Below are 21135 nucleotides of genomic sequence, written 5' to 3'. Positions count from 1 at the left end.
CAGTCTGGACAGTTTTGAGATTTCCTCTAGGGTCACTCAGCAATTTGTGAGTAGGAGTTAAAGGAAGTAAACGATTGGAGTAATGCAATGATAAAACTGGGGAAGGGAGCAAGAGATTTGAGACTGAGGACAGTATAGAGTTGAAATGGTTAATTATTGGTTGGTAAATGGTAAAAATGGTTAATTAAATTGAAGGAGCAAAGTGAGGATAGGGCAAGGATAAGAGCCAAAGAAAGAAATACTAAAGGATGGAGAGTTTGGAGGTTTGGATAGCAGTCCCTTTTGGGATGTTGAAAGGGAAATATAGTGTCTAGAATGAAGAACATGACAATTCTGGCATAGTGTGCCCCGATCAGACACATCTGGAGCAGTGTGTCAGTTCTGAGCAGCACATTTTAGGATAAACATTGAGAAACTGCAATTTATCAAGCGGAGATTATTCAGGATTGTGAGTAGAGCAGAGAACCTTCCATATGATGGATGTGTAACTTAGAGAAGAAAAGAGAATAGTGGTGATAAGACCTGAGATTGGTCAAGGTAATTTACTTGTTAGGGATGGAAATTGCAGAGATTGGGATTTAGGCTTGGTGAAAAGAATTCCTTAAGAATTGGAACTATTCGGAAATATAGTGAATTGCCTCAAAAAACAGTGTATTTCTCATTGGAGGCATTTAAAGGAGGGTAGAGTACTTTTCCACCATGCCTTAGAGGAATTTCCTGCTCGGGATGTGTAGGAAATAGCATGGTGGATTTAGATTTAGAGAACCTAATTAATATCATAAAATCTCTGATCTTTGTAAAGCACTTAAATTTTGGAGAGCCTCAGTTTCCATGATTATCAAAAAGTGAAAAAGTTGGATTTTGTGACCTTTAGGTCCCTTCCAAGTCCAAATCTGTGATTCACTGACCTTTGATACCTTCTAGCCCTGAGAGTTTGTGGTTCTACACAACATGTACCAATCCAGGTAAGTGAAATCTTCAGTGCCCTTAAGTGCTAATACACTTTGCAAAAGGGCTGTTAGTAATGCAGATACCAATTATTTCTGAATGGGATTAAGTGGAAAACTCATTACAAAGTACTTGTGAGACTTTAAGCCTTTCAGAGCTTTGTTTCAGTGACTAGGAAAGAGAAAAAATCATAGTTGACTTGGGGCACCTGCTTCTTTATTTTGTAATGCATTTCATTTACATGAAAGCAAGTCTGTAAAAGAGGGGAAGGGAGCTATGAAAGGCTTCAGGGTATAGATGAAGAGAATTGAGAGCAGTAGGGACACAGAGGTTCACTCATTTCAAGCAGCAGTATACTGAAGCCAGCTCATCCAGGGTTGGAGAGACAAATTAAGCATTAGTATTTACATATTAGAAATCAAAAAATATGAACCAAGGCTGGATTTATTGTTATGTTCATTGTCTAGACTTAAAGTGATGGAGAAAGGATTAGTAATGCATATTAAATGTAAAAGTATGTTGTAAGTACTTTTTTTTTTTTCCTCCTGGAGAGATGATTGTGAAACATTTACCAGCACACCCCTGTTTATAGGTGCCTAGGGAGGAGTTGCCCAATCTGGAGTTTTTTGGTTTATAGATTTTAATGTAAACTTTTTTAGTGTTCATTATTTTATAAGTTAAAAACTGTTTTATTTTTTAATTTTTATAATCCTGGATTTTTTTTTTTTTTTTTTTTTTTTTTTTTTTTTTTTTAAGGAGGAACTAGAGGCTTTAAGTAGCTAGGTGGGGCAGAGGACTTGAAATCACAGATTCTTCTTTATGAGTTCATATCCAGCCTTAGACACTTACTTACTAGCTGGGTTAGTCACTTTACTCTGTTTGCCTCAGTTTCCTTATCTGTAAACTAGATTTGAGAAGAAAATGACAAACCATTCTATTAATTTTGCCAAGAAAACCTCAAATGGAGTCACAAAGAATTGGATACAACTAAAACAACTTAATTACAACTGGAAGCCTTGACTAGAATAAAGGAGCTCTGAATATTGATATTCCCAGGTTCTATCTTAGTGGATTTAAGAAATTAAAAAAAAAACCTTTTAAAAAAATCCCTCAAAGCCTTTTTTTTTTTTTAAATCAGGAAGGAGCCCCTGATGCATACTTATTTAAGGAATAGTATATTTAGTGTACAGATGATATATATACTTATTTAGCATATTGAGTTAACTAATAAAATAAGTCTCTTGTAATAACTAGACGTTCACAAGTTTATGGGGTGTGATTTACTCTATCCTTCCTATTTTATAGTTGGGGAAATTGAGGCTCAAGAGAGGAAGCATTTTGCTTAAAGTCAAAGAGCTAATTAGAGGAAAAGCTGATTACTCTGGTTCCCATTCAGAGCCTTTCTAACACATGATGCTATCAAAGGATGGGTAGCAATGCGACGCAATGGATTATGGGGCCAAAAGACTTCAATTTGAATCTCAGTATTGCTATATGTGGTTAAATGACCTTAGATAAATATTTAATCTTTGTGTACCTCTATCTCCTCATCTTGAAAATGAGGTTAGTAACTCTTGCACTACCCTATCTCACAGGCTCTTTGTGAAGAAAGTGCTTTGTAAAGTACTCTTGAAATGTTTGGTGGCTCTCCAGTGGAGGGAGCAGTTGGCATGGAGTCAGAAAGATCTCAGTTTAAATCCAACCTCTGACATCTGTGTGATCCTGAGCAAGCCACTTACCTTCTATTTATCTCAGTTTTCTGATAACGGGGAATATAGTAGCATCTGTCTCCCAGATTTGTGTAGATAAAATGACAAAATGAAGTTTAATATCATGAAAACCCTGAAGCATTGGATAAATCCAGCTATTCTGATGATGATGATCTTGATGATTTTGATGACCTTGATTATGATGTTATTTTTTTCCTGTCAAAAACCTGCCTAGGATTCTGGAATCAGGGAATCTACCCAGGGTTTGTTAGGAGACAATTCAGATTAAAAACTCTTTATCATCTTGCCCTTGTTAGCACCATCTTCCCAGATAGGCATTTCTTTCTAACTTCCCACAATAACCATCACCATATTTCCCAGCACCAAAGGGACCCACATAGAGATTGTTACTTGTCATTCACCTTTTTGAGTGTGGGTTCTCAAGACATAGTAGAAGCCCAAACTTTGATGTTAGAAAAATTTATTTCCTTTGGTTACTGTATTGTTTCTAGACTCCAAGGAAGTAAGAAAAATTGATGATAGGGATCTCCCAGCAGACATTTGGGAGACATTTGTTTTGGGGGAAATTTGGTAGAGATGGTAGAGTTGTTTTCTCCCATTGTGTACCACTCCACTTTAGACCATTATACTTCCTTGGGCACGTAGCATGAGGTGTTGGATATAATAAGAATTGTATAAATAATAATTCATATTTATATACTAATAAAGAGTTATAGATGGATATATTCTGGAATACCCCATTCCATATCTCCCAGGAAAACTTCAATTTCTCCCTTTATGGAGAGTGAGAAGATGACTCTGCTAGAAATATATTTGGGTCATAAGATCAACAAAATGGAGATTTAGTACTATCTTCTATCCTCATGAATACTTAAAATAGAAATTCCTTCCAAAATAAAAATTGTGCAAAAGAAATAGAGCATTTGCAATTGTCCATGTAATCTAAGTCACCAAGAAGCTTAATATGGTAGCTACCCAATGCAGAGAAGACTAATATCTAATTTTCATTGTAATATCATCTCCCAATCATTCAGGGCTGCACAAACCAGTCCATGAGTTTACAACAGAACTTCATTCTTCTCATACCTGTCTCCCCTATGCTACAAATTAAAACCAAACATTCACAACATAAAGAGATAAATAAGAAAATTACATCATTCTGGAACCATAGACAGTAAATTGATAGCAATATCAAACTTATATGCTTCAAATGCCTCCAGATTCATAGAGGAAAAGTTAGTTGAGTTACAAGAAAACATGGATAGTAATATGATATTGGCACAAGATTTTAATACCTGTCTTTCAGTTTGGGAATAATTAAAGAAAATTGAAAGAAACAAAAAGGAAAATATAGAATTGGACAAATTGCTGAGGAATCTAGAACTAAAAACTTATAGTGTCTTCTAAATGAAACTGCTAAATAAGGTCGATAGAAACACAGTTTAGATACTTTATTTAATCCTTTATAATACCTATTCATATAGGGAGTCTCTGAAAGCAGAGTAAGAACCAGAATTCCTTGCTTGACTCTCTCATGCCATACTGTTTTTCTTTATTCTCTGCTCTGATGTAAGCAGGGACCTTGATCCTGTCCTGACTGTTTTACCACTGCTTGCTTAATGATGGGGTTGAATGGAGACTCAATTGATCCTGTCTTCTTCTTGATAGAGAAATGTGAAACATCCCTGTAAGAGGAATGGTTACTGGGGAACCATATGGGAAGGATTCTTCCCAAAGCTTCTATTCCTAAGCATCCCTCCCTCCAGCTTTCGTCTTTCAAAAGCCCTGTACTGAGAAACATCCAAGCAACATGTCTAAGCAATAAAACTCTAAGACTCTGCCTCCCAAAACCTAAAGAAAATGTAGCACAGGAAAAAGAAATGAAAACAGATCTTTCAGTTACAGGTGAGTTTCAGAAGATGAAAAGATGAAGAAATAGGAAGTAGGGGCCATTTTCTGAAGCCTGGTTTCAATGGAGAGTGCTTTTAGGGGAGCAGTGGAAGCAAAGGCTTGAAAAACAATTGGAAACCTTTATTATAAAGGATTTTGACAGCCAGATTAGGATTTCAGCTTCACCCAGAAGGCAATAGGGAGCCATTGTAAGTCCTTGAAGGCAATACCTTGAACCCACCATAACAATATTATCTCAAGGCTAGGCAAGCAGAACTTTTTTTGTGGAGTTGAATTCTGATACTTGACCAGAGATATTTCAGTGGAGAATTCCAACCCAGATAGGGCTCCATGGCCTGTGCTGATCTAGAACTATAAGGAAACAACATTAAAAGAAGTATGAAGCTGGGAATTGTATGCATAAAGCAACAGTACTTTCTTCTTTGTATTTTTCTTGCCCAAAAGTAAGTGGGTTGTCTTAGATATTAAAGTTTTATTATCTATGGCCAGTGCATTGATAAAATTTCAGGGGAAAGAGGGGCAGTCTCTTTTGGTACAGAGATAATGGTACATGGAGAAAAGCGAATAAAGTGCTTTGTTGAATTCTACCAGTTGACTGGAAATTCTTGATATAGATGAAAAAATTTCAAAGATTTAAGCTATATTGTAGCCCTCCCATGTTTTAGAATTATTTTCACACTGCTTCGTAATTGTAGGAAGTAACAGACATACCAAGTCATGTCCTTGGGACAACTCCGAAGCCCAAAGTAGCTTTTCCTTGCAGCTATACTCAGGTTTTAAGAGCATGTAAGAAGGCTTAATACAGCCTCAATATAATTTAATATATCATTTTAATTCAAACTTTATGGTTCTGATTTTGTTAACAGAGCTAATAAGATCATCAAATTAAGAACACATAATTCACCTGAAATTTCCAAGAATTTAAATTGTGACATCATGAGGACCTGACCTGGAAAAATTAGGCTTTCTGTTAAAATTTTCAAATCAATACTTCAAATAGGAAAAAAAAAATCAACCTCTTACAATTATTAATGCAATTTTACATGTAAATTCTTATTATAATTTTTAAAATTGTGTTATGCCTCCCATCAATTCCCTCCTTATGAGGGTATTATTATCACATCACCATAATAAAAAGATGCTGTAGTATCAATTTTCTATAAACTAAATACCCTATCAGCTTTATGCCTTATGCCTTATGGTCTCTAGATTTGTAATTCAGAGGACCATTTGAAATGATTCCTCACTATAGTAGTACTATCCTAGCATATGTTATTTAGTTAAAAGTTACCAATAGGGTTTATCTATTTTGTTTTTATTATAATAAAAAAACGAGGCATCATTGTTCACTTGCTCTTATCAGTGGAATTAGCTATATGATCAGAAAAGAAGGGACATGACAGTATCAATACTGTTCATTAATTCTGTTTGATGTCAGGTATTAAGTCATAGGCAGACATTTGTGTGACAGGATATCAAGGCCAGGGTCGGAAAATGTACAGGAAACTGAATCAGGAGGGTCTTATCTTAGTCTTAAAATCCACTCCCCCTGTGAACGAATCCAACCATTCTGGAGAGCAATCTGGAATTATGCCCAAAAAATTATCAAAATGTGCATATCCTTTGATCCAGCAGTGTTTCTATTGGGCTTATATCCAAAGAAATACTAAAGAAGGGAAAGGGACCTGTATGTGCCAAAATGTTTGTAGCAGCCCTGTTTGTAGTGGCTAGAAACTGGAAAATGAATGGATGCCCATCAATTGGAGAATGGCTGGGTAAATTGTGGTATATGAATGTTATGGAATATTATTGTTCTGTAAGAAATGACCAGCAGGATGAATACAGAGAGGCTTGGAGAGACCTACATGAACTGATGCTAAGTGAAATGAGCAGAACCAGGAGATCATTATACACTTCGACAACGATATTGTATGAGGACATATTTTGATGGAAGTGGATTTCTTTGACAAAGAGACCTGAGTTTCAATTGATAAATGACGGACAAAAGCAGCTACACCCAAAGAAAGAACACTGGGAAACGAATGTGAACTATCTGCATTTTTGTTTCTCTTCCCGGATTATTTATACCTTCTGAATCCAATTCTCCCTACGCAACAAGAGAACTGTTCGGTTCTGCAAACATATATTGTATCTAGGATATACTGCAACATATCCAACATATAAAGGACTGCTTGCCATCTAGGGGAGGGGGTGGAGGGAGGGAGGGGAAAAAAAAATCGGAACAGAAATGAGTGTAAATATAATGTAATTATTAAATAAAAAAATTAAAAAAAAAAAAAAAAAAATCCACTCCCCCTCTCAACTATCCCCTAAGGACATATATCCACTAATGGGTCCACAGATGTTTGTCCTATTGAGCTGTTAATATTTTTTCTTGAATGATGGATTTGTGGTCTTATGAAAGGTCAAAACTTAAAAGTATATCAAATTAAAGTCCCACAAGATTCGGCCTTAAATAGTAAAACTTTAAATCATATGTTAAGGCAGGTATAATTATTGTGTCCACATGACAATAATTATTAACAATGTTGGTTCAAATTCATACAATATTCATTAACAGGAAGAGTTTTCATGTTTTTAATTTGGTTGTTGGAGGCAAAATTTATCACATGCACATATATTCTAAAGCATATCTAAATAAATGTGATAGGTTTTAATATTTAGATATGTAATTTCCCCTGTAGATAGGAAAAAGGAAGGGGAATGTTTATTTTAGTTTAAGGCACCTCAAGTAGCCTTCAAAATACAGCTTGCCAATAGGAGTTTCATGTTTTTTAAAAAAGCTTTAGCTCACCAAATAAACTGAAGGAAGACTTTAGAGTGACCAGACTCAGGCATGCATATGAAATCAATATGCGGATGTTGAGGACGACTACTACAGAAAATGATGGAGAGGCAAGCTGGCTGTATGTGGGGCAAATTGGACAAGCAATGGAAATACTACATTCTGGAGTTTTACATGAATACAGTAAATTTTACAGTTTATACACAGTAAATAGTGGATAGAGCTCCATGCCTAAAGTCAGGAAGATGTGAATTCAAAAATGGCCTCAGACTGTATATTCCTGAACAAGTCACTTCACTCAGTTTCCTCATCTGCAAAATTAACAGGAGATAAAGGCAAACCACTTTAGTATTTTGGGAGAAGAAACACCAAATGAGGTGATAACGAGTCAAGACATAACTGAAAAATGACTTAAATTATTATAGATAATTTCATGATTTTCTAAATGTTATCAGATGAAACTCATTTATCATGTAAAGTTCAATGCACAAATTTCCTTACTTTGGCTAGAAGAGGTCCCCGTTTCTTAAACTATAGCAGTTCAGCATTTTACAATGTACTATCATCAGAGTTGGTGAGGTCTTCTGAGTATAAACAGAAAGTCCTTACTAACCTCACAGACAAGGCTCTCCAAAGAGTATTTTGCTATGCTTTTCTCCCAATAGCAAGCCATTTGTCATTTTGATTATTTACTTAATTTAAAACCAAAAAGAAAATCTCATTAAATATTAGTAGTTTTTCAAAACATTTTTGTCACATTCCATAATAGAGACATTGATGATCTGACAGCATTCAGATCAAAAGAGGAAGTATCTTGTCTCAACAGCTTTTCTCAGATTTTACAAGAGAAAAAATTCACATATCTAACATTATATATTATTAAAACATTAAACTTATTAGTTAGATAACAATAATTCAGTGGAATGCATTTTGAAATTATATCACTGGGAAAATCATCTATCTTAATCCTTTGGTATTTTATTAATCACATACAAATTCTCTTCCTCCCTCCCTTCTTCCCTTTCTTCTCTCCTCATTGGGAAGGCAAGCAATTTGATATAGGTTATACATATGCAGTTATTTAAAACACATTTTCATATTAGTTGTATTGTGAAAGAAAACACAAACCAAAAAACAAAATAAAACAAAAAGTTTAAAAAAAAATAAAGTAGGCTTCAATCTTCATTCAAACTGTTGGTTCTTTCTCTGGAGATGAATAACACTTTTCTTCATAAGTCCTCAAATCTTTTATTAAATCATAAGAATTTAAGACAAAAGACACTTCATTATTACTATTTTCTAAAAACTGTCATCATGTTCATTTTAGTAACTCAATATAGAAGTGACCTCTCTAACAGTACTTTATAAGATTTTAGAAAAATGTCATATAACACTATGTATTTAAAAGCATATTCTCCTAATTAAAAGAGAATTCACATTTCTAATCATGTCTAATATTCTTCCAAATTCCACAATTCAAGAAAAACAAGCAGTCTTAAGAATATTGAGTTTCTTTTTTAAACATAATTCCAAACTTATCAAGTTCTTCTCAAGTAAAATTTCAGCTATTCTGTTAGATAAAATATTAACTTATTCTTTTTGGAAAATCAACTGTCATTATCTTTGAAATATTATTTAATCCCAAACTCAATAATAGTTAAGATTTTTACAGTGCTCACAGTGTTAAGTATTGTACAATCATTTATTTTCTCTAACAACTCTAGGAAATAAGTTCTATTATTTATTGTCTTTTTACATATTAAAAAATGGATAAAATTTCTGATATACCATATCAGAACACAGTTTTGGGAACAAAATTTTGACAAGAACACAGTTTTTTAATCTCTAATGATACTATTTAAATTTCAGGGTTTTTTTTTTAAACCTGTTTCCAGCTAACTTATGCTGTAATTTTTAAAAATTCAGTATTTTAAATTTATATTGTAAAGTTTTTAACCTTCCACACTGAAAAGAAATATACTTCTGAATTAATTTCATTTCCATTGATTTCAACTAATTTATCTAAACAAATTGTTTTAAATGCAGTAATGTAATTAAATTTTACTTATTTTTCAATTGCTTCTGATTTAAAACAAGCTTTCTCCCTGCCATGGTCATTCTGCAAATTGTGAGAATTTACTAGTTCCAGTTTGCTTTTTTCTGATCAATAAAGTCACTTTGCTTTTTTTTTTCCTCCACTAAAACAAACCAGAGAAAGAATGGTAAAGGCAAATTTTACAGCAGTCAAACTACAATTTGAAGAATTATAGTAAACAACCTTTGGTTTTTAATTCATTTAAAATGTTACTTACTTTTCTGCAATTGGAAACAAACATTTCTGTCTTCTTATTCATATCTCACCTGCTCCTATCTTCCTCCCCAGCTTGGCCAAAACCAATAAGACAGAGAGACAAAAAAATTTTTTGAAGGCTGAAAGTTTTTGCTTTCTTTCTGTACTGTTTTACTTTGATCTGAAGATTGACTTAATTATCAGGATGGAAACACAGATAAACTGACATTTTGATATACTTGCCTACAAGGTTTTTCTTTTTTATTCTAATCAATTCAATCAAAAATTTAGTGTGCATGAGTTTAAAAATAGGGTTGTATTAACATTTTAATTAGTGGCAATTGAAAAATCTCTCTCTCTTTTTTTTTTGATCCAGATTAGGGACCCACATACAATTTCACATAGTTTGTAGTTGAACTTTTTGATTCTAATACCAATTTTTAAAGACCCCTGTTAAGTACCTTCTGGCATGGCAAAGTCTTCCTCCCTAAGTCTCACTAAAAAGAAGCTTTCTGCAGTTGATAGACTAATTCAGAAAAAAAAAAAAAAAAAGAGAGAAAACAAAAATAAGATTTGAGTTGGTTAGGATCAAATCCCTCCAGAGTGGGAGAGCTTGTCTCTGCCCTTCTAGATATACTTTCATTTTGGGCATTGTGGGCAAGCCCCTATCTTTCTTAGAAGTCCTTTCCATTGAAAAGGATTTATTCTGCCCTTAAAGGGCTTTTACTTCTCTTATTAAGGACTTTTAGGAAAGGACTTTTTCCACCTAGCTGTGAATGTTCCCTAGCTGGAAGGTTTAAGAGAGTTTCCCCATTAATAAAGAGGATCCCACTTACCTTAGCTTAGAAAAATTTGGATTGAATCTCTCAGGGGGAGTCTAACCTCCATTCTCTGGAGAAATGTCTTTGGGGGTTGGCATCCCTCAGTCAAGTCTCATTTGGGGTCACTAATTGTTATGATAAAAATTTGTGAATAAAGGAAACTGAGGCTCCAAGTATAATGATTTATTTGCAAGGTTAACAGTTGCCTGAGGCAGGTAAGTGGCTCAATAGATAGAGCATTAGCCCTGAAGTCAGGAGGACCCTGAGTTCGAATGACTTCAGACATTTAATACTTCCTAGCTGTGTAATCCTGGGCAAGTCACTTTCCAATTGACTCAAAAACAAAAAACAAAAACAAAAAAAAAAAACAAATCAAGTCTATTGGCTCCTCAGTAGTCAGAGACAAAGGGATGACTTAACTTATTTTTCTAAAGATTATTGACTTTTCTCCCCATTTATATAAATTTTATGATTACTTTTTCTAATTCTGTAAAATAATCCTTTGGTAATTTGACTGATATGGAATTGATTAAAGATGTATTGTTATTTCTATTATTTTGGCTTATCTTACCGATAAACATCAAATATATTTTTAATTATTTAGATCAGTCTTTATTTTTGTTGAGTAGTTTAGTATGGAATTGATTAAATAAGGAAGCCTTGTTATTCTCATTGTATTTGTTTGTCTTACTTATAAACAATTAATATTTTCCAATGATGCTTTCCGATGTCTTTTAATCAGAATCCCACTCTGATAAAGAATGAGATACAGAACCCCCCCCCCCCCCCCCCGTTTCTCCTCTTGGCTGACATTCTTTGCCCTTGCTCACTTGCCTCAGGTTGATATTTCAAGGTCATGTGAAATGTTTGCCATTCAAACTTGTGTTCTACAATGATATCTTGTCCCTGGGAGTCTGGAAAAAATAATCTTAAATCAAGGAGAACTGTGTAGGACTCATAGGCTCTTTCAAGAACAGGTCTAGGGAATAAGAGAGAAAGGGTAGTAGGGAGAGCAGCATTCTCCTGTCCCCCAATCCAGAAAGTACCAAAAGCCTTAGCCCCTGTAATCAAGAAGCCTCCCTCCTCAGTCTCCAAAATGCTCTGGTCTAAAGCAGTGGTTCTCCAAGGGTGTTCCAGAGAATGGTGGTCTCTGAAACATTTTCAAAGAGTCTACAAATTCAAAATTTGTTTTTTTTAAAATTTCTAATAAGATAAATATCTATAAACATAATCCACATAAACAAAAACTCTTTGAACGGATCTTCAATAATTTTTAATATTATAAAGATACTGAGAACAAAAATTTGAGAACCACTGTTCTAAAGATACTCATTCTTTTATGCCCCTCTCCTTTCCTTCCTATTTCTTCTGTCCCCCACCTCCTCATTCTGGCCTTCCTTAATGGAGACCCATTCCAGCAGTAATAGTAGCAACAACATTGCTGATTCCTGGGCCATACTGATTCTTTTCTTGGTAATCCTAGGATGAGGGGCGCATAATGAGATCCACCCTTCACTGAACTTTGGAGAGCTAGAACAAAGAATGTAAGTCAAATTTTGATTCAAACGGGTTTTCCCCAAACCATTAGGGAGGAAGAAAAACTGAGGAAGGAACAAAGATTTGATTGGGGAAGTGAAGAAAGTATAGGGAACAGGACTCTCTGAGCTTGGAGGAACTAGGTGGGAAAGTTCATAACAAGGGCCAAAACATCTCTGCTAGCAAACCTTGGGAATTACCAGGATGTGAAGCTATTGCTTCTCCTGTTTCCCACACCAGACCTCTGTCTTCTCCATGGGTAGAAAAATGGGACAAATTTGTCCTGGGAGGCATCTGCAACTAACCCCTTCTGTCCTTTACCAAATTCTAGAAGGAGGGAATAGGCTGAACATATTTAGAAAAAGTAGTCTATAAATAACAGAAGGTGTGCAATCCCTAGATGTCACTGACCTTGACTTTGGATACAGCCAATTACACCTTTGCTTTGTATCCTAATTTGGGGAAATGATTGGGGATGGACCTTAAGTGAAGAGAATGTTGGGCAATGGTTCTTTATGACTTTACAATTTGAATCTAAGTTGACATTGAGAGTGAGACACTAGACTGGATCTTCTCTCAAGGTCCTTTGTATAAATTGTTCTTCCATTTGGTGCAGAAAGATAAAGAGGGCCTTACCAAGGGTGGAAGGAATTGATGAACACCAGCCCAGATATGAGAAGAGAACTAGATGGGGCTTGGTTGAAGATGATTCTAAAGACAAAAAAAAAAAAAAAAAAAAAAAAGGCAAAATTAAACAGAAAAATAAGATGTTTCTTAGTTTTGTAAATTCCTTTTGTTCTGTTATTGTTGAGGTTGTAGTGGACTTTTCATGACCTATTTCAAGATTTTTTTTCGAAAAGATATTGGAGTAGTTTGTCATTTCTTTCTCCAACTTATTTTACAGATGAGGAAACTGAGGAACATAGTGTTAAGTGACTTGTCCAGAGTCACACAGTGTCTGAAGTCAGATTTGAACTCAGGTAGATGAGTGTTCTTAATTCTAAGCCCAGGGCTCTATCTACAGTGTGCCATCTATATAGTGTTCTCCTAAAAGGAAAAGGCTGGGGAGTCTGCTTTTAGAAAGACTTGATGATGTGTAGGAGAAGGATTCTGCTCTTTAATTTGAAGCATGCATAGACATTCTTCAGCTAATTATGTTCTGCTTAACAATTGGTAAGGATTGCTGATTAATTGTGTAGACAGAAGTGGAATGAATTCAGAAGGCATTAAACAGACAGAACATGGGTCTGAGTCTGGCTTTTTCCTGACTGGCTGTATTCCAGTATGAGAGGCAATGTGATAAGGGGGGAGATTATAGGCCTCTTCATCCAAGACCAACATGGGGTCCGTGAATATTGGCCTCTGTTCTTTGCTGCTTTGTGGGTTTTTGTTTGTTAATTTGTTTTTTTTTTTGTTTTTGGTGAGACAATTGAGGTTAAGTGATTTGCCCAAGTCACACGGAAAGTGTTGTGTCTGAAGCTGGATTTGAACTCAAGACTGCCTGGCTTCTGGGCCAGTGCTCTATCCATTGAGCCATCAAGCTGCCCCATCTTTATGTTTTTTCTTTCCTGTTTAAGGTAAAAATAGATGGGAAATGATATGATCTTGTGAGTTCTAAAAGTACAGGAAAGTGAGTCATGAGTCTGGGAGCTTGAGTCCATGCTGGGATTGACTAGGAGCTAGAAAATGAGGTGAGCAAAAAGGCGGGAGGGAGTGTGGGGCCACCTTCCCTCCCCTGAGTTGGCTTGGGGAACAGAAGTACCCAGTGATTTTTTGTACCCAGCAGAGATGTGGACTTATCCATCTATTTTCCTTGTCACATTTAGAAGTGAATTTTGTGGGGACAAACTCTATGGAGAAATTGTTTTATATTTGATCCTACTCTTCTAATAGACTAAGACGGTAGAGAGGAGAATATATCCCTTGAGCATTGGGGAAAATTTATGTACTTCTGTTCACGCTGTATTTTTTTGATAAATATCCCTTTGTGAAAGCATATTGATATTATTTAGTTAAATCATGTTAGTTAAAGACAATAGTGTAGAGGAGAGAAACATACAAGAAAGGGATCTCAAAGTAATGGCATTAGAAAAATTAGCCTGGTGACTTTCAGGGAGACTCCTTGATATGCAGGAAGAGAAATTTTTGGAAGAGAAATCCAGAGTCTTGTTACATTCATTTATTTCCTCATAGTTTCTGAAAATAAGAATCCTTAGAAAAGTACAATTGAGCAGTTTGTGTAAGGACTTCAAACTAAGGGGAGAAATACAAGTATAAGTTACTATGAGAAACCCCTCGAGGGTTTGCTATGATAGTCCAAAATGTACATGCTTAAAAATTTTTTAATGCCACCTTAGTTTAGTTGTTTTTCAGTTGTGACATAATTTGGGGTTTTCTTGGCAAAGATATTGGAATAGTTTGCCATTTTCTTTTTCAGATGAGGAAACTGAGGCACACTGTGGTAAGTGACTTGTCAATAGTTACACAGCTAGTGTCTGAGGCCAGATTTGATACCAGAAAGATGAATCTTCTTGACTCCAGGTCTGGCACTCTATCCCCTATGCCCCTTAGTTGTACATAATGGCATCTTAAATAATATATAATTGCCCACTTACATTATAAATGTCTATTTCCTCTATGAAAAGAAATATGGGCATTTATGAGGCATTATAGGTTTTTTCCCCTGTAGTGATTTGTAACTGTCATAGTCATGCACACAATTTTGGTGTTTAGATAGCAATGGTTCCAAATTCTAAGCACTTCTAATTAAGGGCAATGTGTTTTTGTAGTTTCTCAGTCATCAAATTATTTCCAAAGTGCTACAAGAATTTGACAATTATTTTACAATTAGACAAATTTATTAGACAATTATTATATAAAACAATAATTTATTAGACATTATTATTTTATATGCAAAGTTTTCATGATTATAAGGAGAATAAAATTTTTATTTTACAATTATATAATGTAAATTTTAATGTGGGCCTTTTTATGGCAAAAGTTATCATTGCTGTTATTTAAGTAGTTAATGAATAAATATAGAAGTGAATTATGAATATGATATGCAGTTATCCTGGGAGTTTACAAGACATTTTGTTGTAAATGGTAGCAAAAAATGTTAGAAATAAATTTAAAAAAAACTTTTCTTGTTTTATTTTTTTTTTCTTTTTGTGAGGCAATTGGGGTTAAATGACTTGCTCGGAAGCCAGTATTGAACTCAGGTCCTTCTGACTCCAGGGCTGATGCTTTATCCACTGTACCATCTAGCTGCCCCTGAACTTTTTTTTCAGATTTTTTCTCTTTCATATATTCTATGTTCCAGTCAAACTGTAGTACTTGTTCCCATTATACAAAATTATACTTACTACTTCTGTACCTTTGAATAAGTCATTTTGCATCCCTTGAATATTCTCCTTCTCTATGCTATTTAGAATCCCTAGATTGCTTTAAGACTTCTCAAAAGCACCCTTTATAGGAGGCCTTTCTGATATTTTGTGTTATTAGTGTTTCTTCCTATTCTAAAATGACTTTTTTCCATCGTCATACAGGTTTTTAACTAGATCTGTAATTTCATTGGTCTAAATTCTTAGTGAATAACTTCCTTTATTAGTAATCCAGATAGTCATTTTCTCTATAATTTATAGTAATGGAATTTCTGGGTCTATTGAGAGCTTAAGTAACTTGTCCAGAGTTACATAGTATACATGTAACAACAACAATTATAACAATACATAGTGTGTAGAGCTTTGGGTCTGGAGTCAGGAGGTTGTTATATCATTTTAGTCACATCCAACTCTTTGTCACATCATTTGGGGGTTTTCTTGGCAAAGATATTGAAGTGGTTTGCCATTTCCTTTTCCAGCTCATTTTACAGATGAGGAACTGAAGCAAACAGGTTTGAGAGGCTTGTCCAGCTCACACAGCTAGAAAGCTTCTGAGACTAGATTGAACTCATGAAGATAAGTCTTCTTGATTCCAAGTCCATTGTACCACTTAGCTACCTTAGAGTCAGCAAGACCTGAATTTAAATCTGGCCTCAGATGTTTACTGACTGTGTGACATTGGGCAAGTCAGTTAATTTGCTTTACTCAGTTTCCTCAACTCTAAAATAGGGATAACATTAGTATTCTACCTCCTAGGGTTGTTTTGAAGATCAAATGAGACAATAATTTGTAAAGTGCTTAGCATAGTATCTGGCATATAACAAGCACTATATAAATGTTAGAAGAAACTAATTTTGCTGAGATACACACACACACACGTACCCACAAAGCATTGAGCTACTTCTCTAAATAATTAATTATATGACACGAGAGACACTGAAGAAACATGAGATATTCATAGCTAGATAACCCACCCAAAATGTTCATAAGGATTATTTGCACCCAACCTGTGCAGAGCATTCTGAGTTCATATTGGTCTGATCAGCTGTAGTTGGACACACTGTAACTTGACTCTAACATAGTGATGTCTTTTGGTCCTCTTGGAGAACACTGGACAACAAGGACAATAAGCACTTTTCTTTGTAAAAAAATCCACTTCATTAATTTTTAATAAATCAGAATTGATTGCCAACCTTAGGAATACTTCTCTTGGCTAAATAACTATCCTTTTATTAAAATGATGGCATTTGTAATAAAATGATCAAATGCAATATACTGTGTCCCAAATCAAATTCATCTTCTTTGTTCTCAAACCAACTTGTTCTCTTTCCAACTTTCCTATTTCCATTCAGATTTAAAACCTTGGAGTAACTGACTCTTTTTGCTCCTGCACCTCACATCCGATAGTTATCAAATCTTTTTTTTTTTCTCCTTACCAATCTGTACCTTATTTATACTACTACTTTAGTTGGAGCTCTCATCACTTTTCTTCTATCAGTATTGTAAATGCCTCCTAACTGTTTTTAGTGACTCTGGTTTTTCTACCACCAACCCATTTTTCACATAGCTCCAGAGAATAGTCCTTAAGGTTCAGGTCTGACCATGTTACTCCCCTTCCTAAAGTCCTTCTCTGATTGTCTATTGCCTCTAGATTGTGTGCTTAATTGGTCAACAATAGGTCTCCAAGCCTCACTTGGTCATGTTTGGGTCATATTGACTCAGAGTGCTATGTAAATAGAAGTCATTTTTGTTTTGGCCAGAAACCCAGAGGAACTTCTCCTTTAAGATTTATTTCTATTTTTTTTTTGGGGGGGGGGGACTTAACGAAAAGCCATTCTTTGCCTCAGTTGCTACCTAGTCTTAATCAATAATGGTGTGCCTTCAGTCAAACTGAGACCTGTTGCAGATCTTAGCTTAAAAAGATCAAAGTCTCTCACTACATCCAAGGTCATATCCAATAGTATATCTAGCCACTGGATCTAGATGGCTCCAAAGGAGAAAGTGAGACTGATGACTTTGCATAGCTCTTCATTTAAATCCAATTCACTTGCATGTCATAGCATCACCTACCTGATATCACGATCCTCTTCAAGAAAGAAGGACAAACAACAGTAACAGCAACAATACCTTAGCTGCATGACCTTGTGCAAATTCCTGAGTCTCTCTGGGCCTTAATTTCTTAATTAAGCAAAGAAGGTAAAAATAAAGAGGCTAAAATATTTGAAGTTGGAAATCTTAGAAAAGATTTTCCTCATGCTTTTTCTTGAATAGTTAGTTATAGAATCAGTATATATATAAACACACAGAAAGACACATGGTAAATTGAATTATTTGCTTGAGCCCTACTCTTACTATTATCCTACTCGATCTTTGCAGAAATCAGGCACAAACTAGGAAAAGTTTCAGGGAGAAAGTCTAGAGTGAAAGACTTAGTATCTCTTCAAGGGAATCCACAGATTATCAGTCCATAGCAAAGTGTAAAGACTACCTTTTTACTTTCACCTTCTCCCCCCTAGATTTTCTACAGTGTGATGTACAGATAGTTTTTTCTTTATGGACTGCAGATCTCAAAGTACATAAAGTGAAATCACATAATGTGAATTTGCTCCTACTCACCTACTTCCTTCACTTAGTAATAAAGACATTCAGAAAACAATACCTTTTTGCAAGTCATATAATGTACTAAAATGTAGACATATTAAATATTGTACTATGAATGTGAAACAAGAGGTAAAGTTAATCATGAAGTATGCACAGATACTGTAAATCTTTACTTTGTTAACTTTGCTTAAAGTTAACATAGCTGTGCAGTGTGTTGCTCCTTCCCTACTCACTGGTTGCCAGTGCAATTTTTTTTTTTTAATGAAACTATCAAGTTGTTATGCCACAGTTCTCTTTTATTGTCCTGACTCATTTTCCCTAATTATCCTGACCCAGTCCTGCCTCGGTTTCCCTGCTTCTCGGTTTATCAAAACCTCCCCTCCCTCTTTATCAGAATACTTGATAAGGATAAAAGATCTTATGTTTTAGAATATCAGAATGCTTCTTCCCATCCCAAGCTATTGGAATGTCAGATCTTGTGTTATCAAGATGCTTCTCCCATGTCCAGGGTGCCTCCTCCACTCTGTCAGAGTCCTGTTCCTGCTCTCAGTACCCTGACTCTGCCCCTGCCTCAGTCTACCCTCTTCATCTAAGTCACATATATATATATATATATATGTCATTGAGAACTTTGATTGTTTGCTGGATTCTTGGAGACGATAGTTTCATTCAGCCCTGAGACCAAACCATGGTTCCACTTTGATCCCAGTATATCTCTCCATTTAATAAACTATTAAATACTCTCTAATCCCTATCTTGCTCAGTTTCTCTGGCATTACAAAGTAATGTGTGGACAGTGGCTCCCTTTCTTTCAAGCTATATTATTCTCAACAAATCTTTAAATTTTGAAAAATCTTGAACTATTTGGCTCCATCTTTTCAACACAAGAAAAAAATTCACTCAAATGATGAAATGTTTCTGCCAACTATTTTGTTGTGAACCTTTTCAATTAAACTTCAGGCTCAAAGCTTCCCTTTCTTCTTCTGTCATCTTTGCAAGCTAGCAGCTCAATCAAATCCTCATTCCACAAATCTCCTTGAGACACAATCAACTCCTCCACATCATTCTCTTCCAATTCTTGTGCTAATTTTATAATCTTTTACTCAATTTCTTTAAACATTTCATCATTGTCAAACCTATGAAAATTGAAAATGAACTGTGGGCACACATTCTCTCTCCCCCTCCAAACTCTTTTATACATGTTTCTGTCACATCTTCCTATACCTTAGCAATATTCTGGATTGCAAGGTAAATGTAGGATTTCCAGAAATCCCTCAATGTCAAGTATTTATTTACATTCAAAGCTGCTATTGCCTAAGCAAAAATAGTATGTAAAAACTATGATTGAAATTTGCAATTACTCCTTGATTCATAGGTTGTAATAATAAAGTAGTGTTAAGGGGAAGTTAGGCCATTTTACATTGTCATTAAAATCATCCATATGGGCAGGGTGATCTGGAGCATTATCCAAAGTAAATAGAATCTTGAAAGGAATGCCATTATCATAACAAAAATTGTTCAAAAGTGATAAGGGTTATCCCTACTTTAGCATTGACAAAATAATGTAAAAGTTATGTTGCCTTGCTGATTCCTTTCAATATTCTGGAATTTTCTGAATGCTGCACATGAACAGGTTTTAATATGGAAATCTTAAATGATGAGATCTTGGATAACTAGGTGGGGTTGGCAGAGAAAACCTGAAGTACTGATAAGATTATAATATACTCTGAAGCGAGCAGAGAAGGGAAGTGATAGAGATCATCTCAGCCTTACAGTTCTACCACCTGTGGAGGTCTTGGAAAATTCTATCTAACTGTATTCAATCAGAAAGTCAAGTTATGATGTCAAACTCTAGAGATTTAACTTCCCCTATTAATCTGTCTGAGGTCTATACCATCTTTGCTGAATCCCTTTTGGCGTTAACCTGTCACAGGTGTTTTGCCTTACTTTGTCTTGTGCTGCTTTGCATTTTGAAGTAGGAATTGTTACACTAATTTCATCAATTGTTGCCAACCCCATCATTTGATGCTAAATCTCATTACTAAATGCAATTGTTCCAAGCAGAAGAGCAATTTTATTTTTTCCAAGCTTTATTTTTTTTTATGTTTTTATGTTTATGTTTTTTCTCTCCAATTATAAGTTTGAGATGGCATTCTTTGATCAAATAAAGTAGTTTCTAAAGATTTGCTCCATTAAGAAGGGATGTTCATCTACCATTTTTTGCAGTTCCAAGAAAATCTTTTATCCAAGTTGGTGGTAAAAACAGGAATCTAAGAAAATATACATAAGAGGATAATATAAGAACTTCTTTAATATTTACCCTGACAGCCTCTCCTGACAAGTGCATATTATGAAATCTTGCACAATTTTTAAGTCATATAAACCAACCACTTACTGTAAATACTGTGTTCCTCCACAATACTTTATCTTAAATTTCCAAAGAGGTTTTGAGCTTTAGCTTAAATTATTATCAAGCTTAAAGGAATAGTCTTGTGTCTGGTGTCTATCCACATAGTAAAGGGATCCTCCATCTCTACAATAGCATCTTCTCTCTGTTTTGACAGTTAAATCAAATTCCTTCAAGCACTATCTTTTGCAATTTCCTTTATCCTGGTAGCATCCTTCCCTATGGTGTTTTACAGTTGACACTGAAAAACTAAATCCACGGGGCTGTGGTTAACAAATTTTGTCCTTCATATTTTCTAATTATTTTCATTTTAAGAGCATGGTTGTCACCAGCCTTAGGTGACAATATATATTGGTGAAAATATAAGGATTGCTATTGAACACAGAGAGAAGCACAGAATCACTCACTGTCTATAGATCCATGGGGACTGACTTAGAGATGTTTTCCACCACTGTTAACACTGTCTTCATCATATAGCACTTTATCACACAGTATCTGCTTTGCATAATGAATTTCTTTTAGAATTCTTCACATAAATTCCATTTTGCATAATGTAAATTTACAAGAAGCAAAACTATACTTGATTCAGCAGCTCCCCAGTGAAACCCCCCTAAGAGGTGCTAAAAATTACAATATAAGCTTACTTTTTTGTTGTTGTTGTTGTTAAATTCAGGGCAATAGTTTGCTGGTTTCAATACATCA

Source organism: Antechinus flavipes, chromosome 4 (genome assembly GCF_016432865.1).
Source record: "Antechinus flavipes isolate AdamAnt ecotype Samford, QLD, Australia chromosome 4, AdamAnt_v2, whole genome shotgun sequence".
Classification (NCBI taxonomy): domain Eukaryota; kingdom Metazoa; phylum Chordata; class Mammalia; order Dasyuromorphia; family Dasyuridae; genus Antechinus; species Antechinus flavipes.
The sequence above is the reverse complement of the archived record's forward strand: the minus strand, read 5'-3'. Positions refer to the sequence as shown.